Below are 7,701 nucleotides of genomic sequence, written 5' to 3' on the forward strand. Positions count from 1 at the left end.
ACTGTGCATCACTTATTTTGTATATTCTTTTATCATTATTATTATTATTATTATTATTATTATTTATTATTATTATTATTTTCCCTTCCTTTTCTGTCCTATTAAACTATCTTTATCTCGACCCACAAATTTTACTTTTTTTTTCCCGATTCTCTCCCCCATCCCACTGGGGGTGGAGGGAGTGAGCAAATGGATGTGTGGTGTTTAGCTGCCTGACGGGTTAAACCACAACACTTATTTATGCCTGAATTTTTATTTAAATTGTGTAAGGCACAAACTCCAAGCCATTCTATGGGACATTACACAAAAAATGGAACGTTGTCTTTTTTCCGAATTGCTTATAGTCCACAAAAAATAACAGGCAGGTGCTTCAAATATCTTGAAGCACAAGACAAGTAGGACGTATTTACAGATCTTGTGGTAAGTAGTAGTCACAGAGCATCAGCTGAATTGTTTGAAACCTGGATTGATTGACTAAGAAAGCTCCAGGGACTGTGAGATTCCTAAACAGTAACAACACAGAGACAGTTTTTTGAACAAAAACACTAGAGATGATGGGAATGGAAATTAGTTTTCCTCATAAGAGATACTCCTTTGGGGAGGCAGGGGAGGGAAGTCCTATGTTAGTGTCTGTATTAAATCTTGAAGAACACATTTCATTTCCTCTCACTGAAAACTAACTGAAGCAAAACATTCCTCAAAGCCCATTTTTAGCTAGAAAAGAGTAAGATGAAGATCTCAAGAGACTTTCAATGAAGCTGATGTAAAAACCAGACAGGAGTGTAGCAGGACTTCATTGCTTCAAAAGGTTTTCACAAGTCAGGGGGGAGACAGGAATACCTCAGGTAAATGAAACAGCAAGCAAGTTTTACAAAACTGAATCAAGATATATTACCAAACTAAAACCAAGAAGGTATCATGGTCAGTGGCTGCTCCTTTATCTTTTTTAGCTGGTGGGAATCACAACCAAAAATAGTGCAGCAAATGAGTACTTACCTGAGTATGTAGGTGGGTGCATGTGCACTTTAATATCACAAGAGACTTTAAAGGAAAAATATCATACAAAAAAAGAAAAATATAGGTTGTTCATTATCAGGATAACACTGGTAAGATGAGGATATTTAGTTGTTATATGTTGGAAACATGGCAAAAAAAAAAGTCTATTAACTTGTAAGGAACCTTGTAAGAATCTCATGTGTGCTCATGCCCATGTTGCTACGTACCCATTTCTACAAGCTTGGAAAAAGCCAGCAAAATCCCTACTGAGAACTAAGACACAGGTGCACAAATGCAAAAGAATTCTGTATTGCATCTGAACATTGCTTTTAAAAACAAAGATCTATGGAAACTTGGTGCGTGTCATTAGTTGCTGTATGTTCTTTTATATCTGCACTATGTAGAACAACAAACAAAGATTTATTTTAGTGAGGTTTATAAAATTACAGTGTGGCTGGATCCCACTTTCCACAAGGTATGGGCCATCTCTGAATGTGGGGACTGAACAAGTCCAGTTCAGTCTTTCATGTCTGTAAAAAGAGCTACCCATTGAGCCAAATTTCCTCAGCCCCTGGGAGAAAAATCAGCAGGGGTAAGGAATGTGTTGGCTGAAAATGCTTTTAACAGTTAGTCTGGCAGTTGGCTGTGTTTTTAACATTTGGCTGTACCAAACTGGCCCAACCTATTGCAGCATAGCTCAACATGCTAGTTACAACAGTAGTGTAGAATACAAATGAGTTTCCCAGGAGAAAAAGAAATACACATTAAAGAGGAAACTCAAACAACTGTTCATATGTGCTACAAAACCTATAAAGTATTTAACTCTGGACCAAAGAGTTCCTGTCAGAGAATATAGTCCAAGTGATACATTTATATGAACACTCAGAGATGCTTGAAATATCAACCTTTAGGGTTGATCAATATTTTGATGACACTGACCCAGATAGACTATAATAGATATAGAGTTTATAAGGAACACCTATTAGCTCTTAGAAAGCTGAAGAACTTGGAGTGTCTTTTACATGCACTGATAATTAGCATGAAAACAATCCAGGATGGAATATATGTTTATAAAACTTGCTGATCTCAAGGAATTTATAAGTCCCACTGTTCTGCTGGAGTTTATCTACATAACTGAAACACTAAGAGTCATGGAAGCTATAGGCTCCATTAGAGCAGTACTCAATTCCAATAGTATGCTGTACTATGTTTTAGTAAATGGCACGTTTTGTTATCACATGTCCATTTGAGTGAAGAGTTCAAGAAGAAACTCAGTCTATGGGAAGTTCTAACTTTTTTTTTTTAATTTCTCAAACACTGCCTCCAAACATCTCTATATACATGGCCAATTAGAGTTCGTCAAAGCAGCATTATTCTCAGTGAGACAACATCTGAATGGTTATTATCATTCTTTCCAGCTGGATTTGACAACTAGTGAACCTCAAATAAGATATGCTTAACTTTAAGTGTGACTGCTAATGTTGAATGTGGTATTGGTTCTGCTGATCTAAAGACTATAATATATTGTAATAAATACATATAAAATGCCAATCACTCCTTACCTCCTCCTTTGAAACAAATTATAGAATACTTAGGGTTGTTCAAAACTCCCACAAATTCTCCACCAATATGGATTTAATATAATTTTATAACTAATTACTAAATTAAATGTCAAAGTCAATATGTTGAGATTAAATTAGAGAATTACATTCATTCACTTGAATATTGAAATAAAATTCTAATTGGTTACATATTTTCAAGTTTTGTTTATGCTAATTACAGCTATGCGTATAATGGGGCAAAAAATCATGATATCTGTTGCCAAAACACATCCTTCATTAATCTGTATCACTTGATTATTTATGTGAAAGGAAATTTAGCAAGTCAAAATACTAATTTTTCATTTTGAATTCTTTCTTTAATCGGGCTAAAAAAAACATAGCTCAAATATGAAGCTAAGCAATTTGTTTAATTCAATGGCTTTTCAGCTTTTTTGTAATTGCCTACAAAGAGAAAAACTGTTATTTACACAGTTTTATTGGAAATGTTAAGTGCAAAATATAATTTTAAAATTTATTTGATGTGTTGACAGAATAAAGATAAAAATTCAGCCAGAAAGGGAACATAATTTTCTCTATGTATGTAGAAAGAGAGAAGAAACAGCCTAAAATGGTCAGAAAAAAAATCTTTTACAATGTGATTTAAATCATCATTACTAGATTCAAGAGTCATCAAATTCATGAGTTACAACCAAGTGAATTCCTAGTCATGTTAAATCCAATGCAGGAAGAATATCACAAAGACAATAGTAATCCAAGTTTTCCTGTCTCTTTAGGTCTCAGAAGGCCAAGACTGCATTATTCAACTCTCAGCATTAGTATACAGCTTGGTTATGTTGTGTGGGCTTTTTTGAGTTTGTTTTTTTAATTATTTTCTTGCAGATTAAACATGGAATAATAATTGGAACATATTATTGCCACAAGGGGAGATACTGCAGCAAATTCCATTACCACAGAGCTACACAATTTCATCCCGATATCGATGTTGCCCTAGAAAGCACCTGTAGCAATTTGAACTTCACTTGATATCCTTTGAATCCCAGTGGCCTGACACAATTTAGTAAAGCAAAATTTCACACAACAAATTTACTTCCCACGTGCAACAATTCAAGTGCATTTCCTGCTTGATATTAACCAACAAAAGTAGAACATGAGAAAACAAAAAATCTTTCTTGCAACACACAAGAAATTAAGTCTAACAAATGTTTGGACAAGATTTTTATCTGAAAGTTTATCTCAAGTTATAACATTATAAAAGCCATATCATATGCTATTGTTAAAGCTCTTACTTGTATGGAAACTTATGGCATGGGTTGTTCTTTTTTTCTGAGGATATAACCTTAATGTAGAATTACAGTTTTTGCATTATTTTAAAAATCTGTAGATCTGTGGGTTATGAGAACAGCATCATTTAATCTTGTAATTTCATTCACATGTCATTCCTAATGAAATTTCTTATGTGAGGATAAAATACCTTCTTGGATTTGAGAAATGCATTCTTACACTGTTTTAATTCAGAGATTATCTCTAAAGGATAAAATGACCTAAAACTTTATAATGGATTTCTGTTATCATGTCAGTCATAAATATTACTTGCAAAGAAAAAGAAAAAAAATCCCATTTTATTTGTTGACTATCAGGTATGTATGGAAGCATGAAGAAAAAGTTAGTTCTCATTTTATTATACTCTATTTAATACTTAACTGTACTATCCTTGTTTTTTTACAATAACATTTCAGAAAATAACTTCATGAGGTTTACAGTTGTTATAATTTCCTTATATTTCAGAGTTTGCTATCATAAGTAAGATGCTTGCTTTTCAGTTTTTCAGGGGAAAGGGAATTCTTTTTTGAGTAAAACCTGCAAGGGCTCACATGGTCATCTGTTTAGCTAACTGTTTAAAAAGAGATTTTTTTCTGTTAAACACATGCTTGAATGAAAGGCACAGTGCTATAAATGGCTAATTTATATTAATGATTGGTCAATATTGGCATGCAGCAAAAGGGGAGAAAAAACAGTAAGAAAGGTTAAAAGAAGATAAAAACAAAGCAGTAATAAAGTTTTAAAAATCAAATAAGAAAGAAGAAATCAGTGCATCTCAATTGATGATTTAACTGAAATGAAACAAGGAAAATGCTAAGACACGTTTCTTGCATCAACTGGTTTCAGATGGAATATAATCACACTTCTAAAAGCAAGTAGGATTGCACCCTGCCAAAGTCCCTGAAATTGTGCCTTGTGATTCATGCTCTCACAGCTGTCCTAAGCTCTGATCCCTTTCACGTGGCATTTTACACAGTGCAGCTTTATCTGTTTGGGCAAATGCCTGCGGTTATGTCTAGAGCAGTGCCCTAAGCAGTGTTGGGGGGCTGGGCACCGCTGCTCAGCTGGCTGTACTGCTAAACTTTTGTTGCAGACGTAGCGATAGAAATCTGGCATGCTTTTGGGCAATGCCAGCTGGCACCCTCCCATACAAATGATGGGCAAATTTGGGGAGTTAGTGCAGGTCAGGGAGCATTCCTAAAAGGTTGATTGCAGTTGTCTCATTTCAGAGACTGGGACAGTTTAATCCTGTAGTCACATCCAGACTCTGCCAGTTGGCATGAGCACCAGTGAAGAGCCTCTTTTCTATATTGTTTACTATTATAGATATAATATACTTTCCCTGTACACAGCAGTAGATTTTCTGAAAAGCACTGGAATAGTAAAGTCATTTGGTTTGTTTGTAATATCTCCAATAATGAAATCCTAACAAGCTCACCCTGAGTTTGCTCTGTGCTTAGGGGAAAACTAACTGTCTCACAGAGTACCATGAACATGATATATAATTCATGCAGATTACATGTTCCATAAGAACCAAGTTAACTGGGACTGTATTCCTAGTTTCAACATCTCTTCTCCGAAAACAAAATTATAATTTAGCTAAAGGGAGACCATTGAAAAAGCAGCAGAAAATTGAACTGATGTGGAACTACCATCTTTTCTTTCACTGAAAATCAAAAAGGGCTGAAGCCCCAAGTACACGAAGTGGAGAATTTCAGCATTTCCATATTAGCAATTCATTATTCCAAACAATGTGCAAATTAAGAACTATTCACTAAAGGCATCTATGAATAATTTAAAACAGTAAATAGTTCCAAGCTTTTTGCAATTTGAGAAAGCACAGGTCATGGTAAAGAGAGGTTAATTAGCTAGGCACCCAGGTATAATTTACCATAGAAGTCAGAGTTCTAACCTACCAATATTTTAAAGAATTTTAGAACAAGAGAGATACATCTTCTATAGAGCTGGTTTACTTATGACTCTGAAATTTATTCTTAAATGCTTCCTAGTTTACATGAGAAAACATTATAAACTGCTTCCAACTGCTGTAGATCAATTCTTATAGGAGAGTCCTTATTTGATTAATTTAGAGCACCCTTCACAACTCAGTGTTAACCCAGGATGAGGGCCTCTTAGAGCTATAGAATAGATCATGGTATCATGGACATCCAGTGAAAATTAGTTTCTTTCTCCACATTTTAACTTACACTTGCACCACCTTTTTATTAATTTTAAAATATATTAATAAGCTTCCATGCAATTTTTTCTCATTGTATTTCCTTTTATTATTGTCCCTGCATATTTTTTGTTTGTGTGTATGTTTATATATATATATACATACTTTCTAACACAGTACAAATAAAAGAAGTCTATTGCAGAAAAATATGAAACATCGTTTTTCACTATAATGCTATGTTTAAGGTGTTGACATAAAACTTTATGTTACTCATAAATGCAGCTACTATTTTATAGCAAGACGTATAAGGAATGTGTCGTGAACAGATTTGACTCAAAGAATGTTAACCACCTCCTGACTTTGCTGAAGTTTAGAGAAAAAAGATAATAAAGCTTTGCTGAGATAACATGTGTTATTCAAAGACATGTAACAGTTTTTACAGACAAGAAAAATCTTTTTGTTTTGGAAGATAACAAGGAAAGTGTTTTTATTTGAAGTCCAGCTAATTTTGTTACAACATAAAAAGTATGATCCACTGAGAATTTTCTATCCAAATAAGTGACTTCAATTATCACTGTGGAAATGAGGTGACATTCAAAGTTGATATATGGCAAACCCACATCTGTCAGTCTTTATCGGAATGTCAACAATACACATTATTCCAATAAGAAGAGACCTTGCCTGAGGAAGGAAGATCTAAGCCTGTCAGAGGACAATTTCTTTTACAGCGAATGGAAAATCATTTACCCATGTTTAAGATTTTCTTTCTGTGGTATTTCAGGTATAACAGCTGGATTTAGTGGAATGCTTTATTTTTTTCTTTTGCTAATGGAGTATAGAAATGGTAAGGAACAGATCACGCAAAGGGAAAGGGGAACAAAGAGGTAAGGAATCCTAGCTGCAGTAGTTCATCTTAACTGTAGTAGTTCATGCCAGTTCATTTGCAACTGAAACTGATTTAAAAACCTGCACATAAGGAAGAGAAAGAACCCACAAGAAATCTCTTAATTATGCTGAACTTAACTACTGGACTTAAGGCAAATGCCCAGTTAACACAATCCTAAATGTTAAAGAATTTGCATGTAGGGTTTGTAATTTTGTATTTTTTATCTAAAAGACTAAAAAGTATCCCCTTCCTAGGCCCAGATGTTTCTGGAACAGTTTATGTTCATGGCTAAGCTGAATTGTTCAGTTACTCATCGTGTCTCCCTGCCACCTTTGGCAAAATAAAACTAATTCTGACACTCAGTGAGGTGGACAGACCCAAGAAAGACTGAGGTCAGAGCTGAGGTATTCACAGTCCCACTGGCCAGGCAGGAGGGTAAAAAAACAAATCAGTTTCTTCTTCCTTTCTTCTTTATCTTTCTTCTGTTTAACAATATAAATCTTTGTTCTTGCAGCTGTAGTACAACAAGCGTGTTTCTAAGACACTATAGCTCTCATTAGGCTCTCCAGTTTTCATATCAGGAAAGGTATTTTGTGGGTCAAATGGCAGAGACTGAGCAAGACTTCCACCTTTCTCATAGAAATAGAGTCAGTTTGAACAAACTTTGTACTTTTAAGCTAAATCTGTGGAGAAAACAACCATAAGTGCCTTGCTTGCCAAGACTGGAAGGATTCTGAAGGCAAATTTTATGCTGCTCCAGT

The sequence above is a fragment of the Pygoscelis adeliae genome, unplaced genomic scaffold (genome assembly GCF_000699105.1).
Source record: "Pygoscelis adeliae isolate BGI_AS28 unplaced genomic scaffold, ASM69910v1 Scaffold41, whole genome shotgun sequence".
Taxonomy (NCBI): domain Eukaryota; kingdom Metazoa; phylum Chordata; class Aves; order Sphenisciformes; family Spheniscidae; genus Pygoscelis; species Pygoscelis adeliae.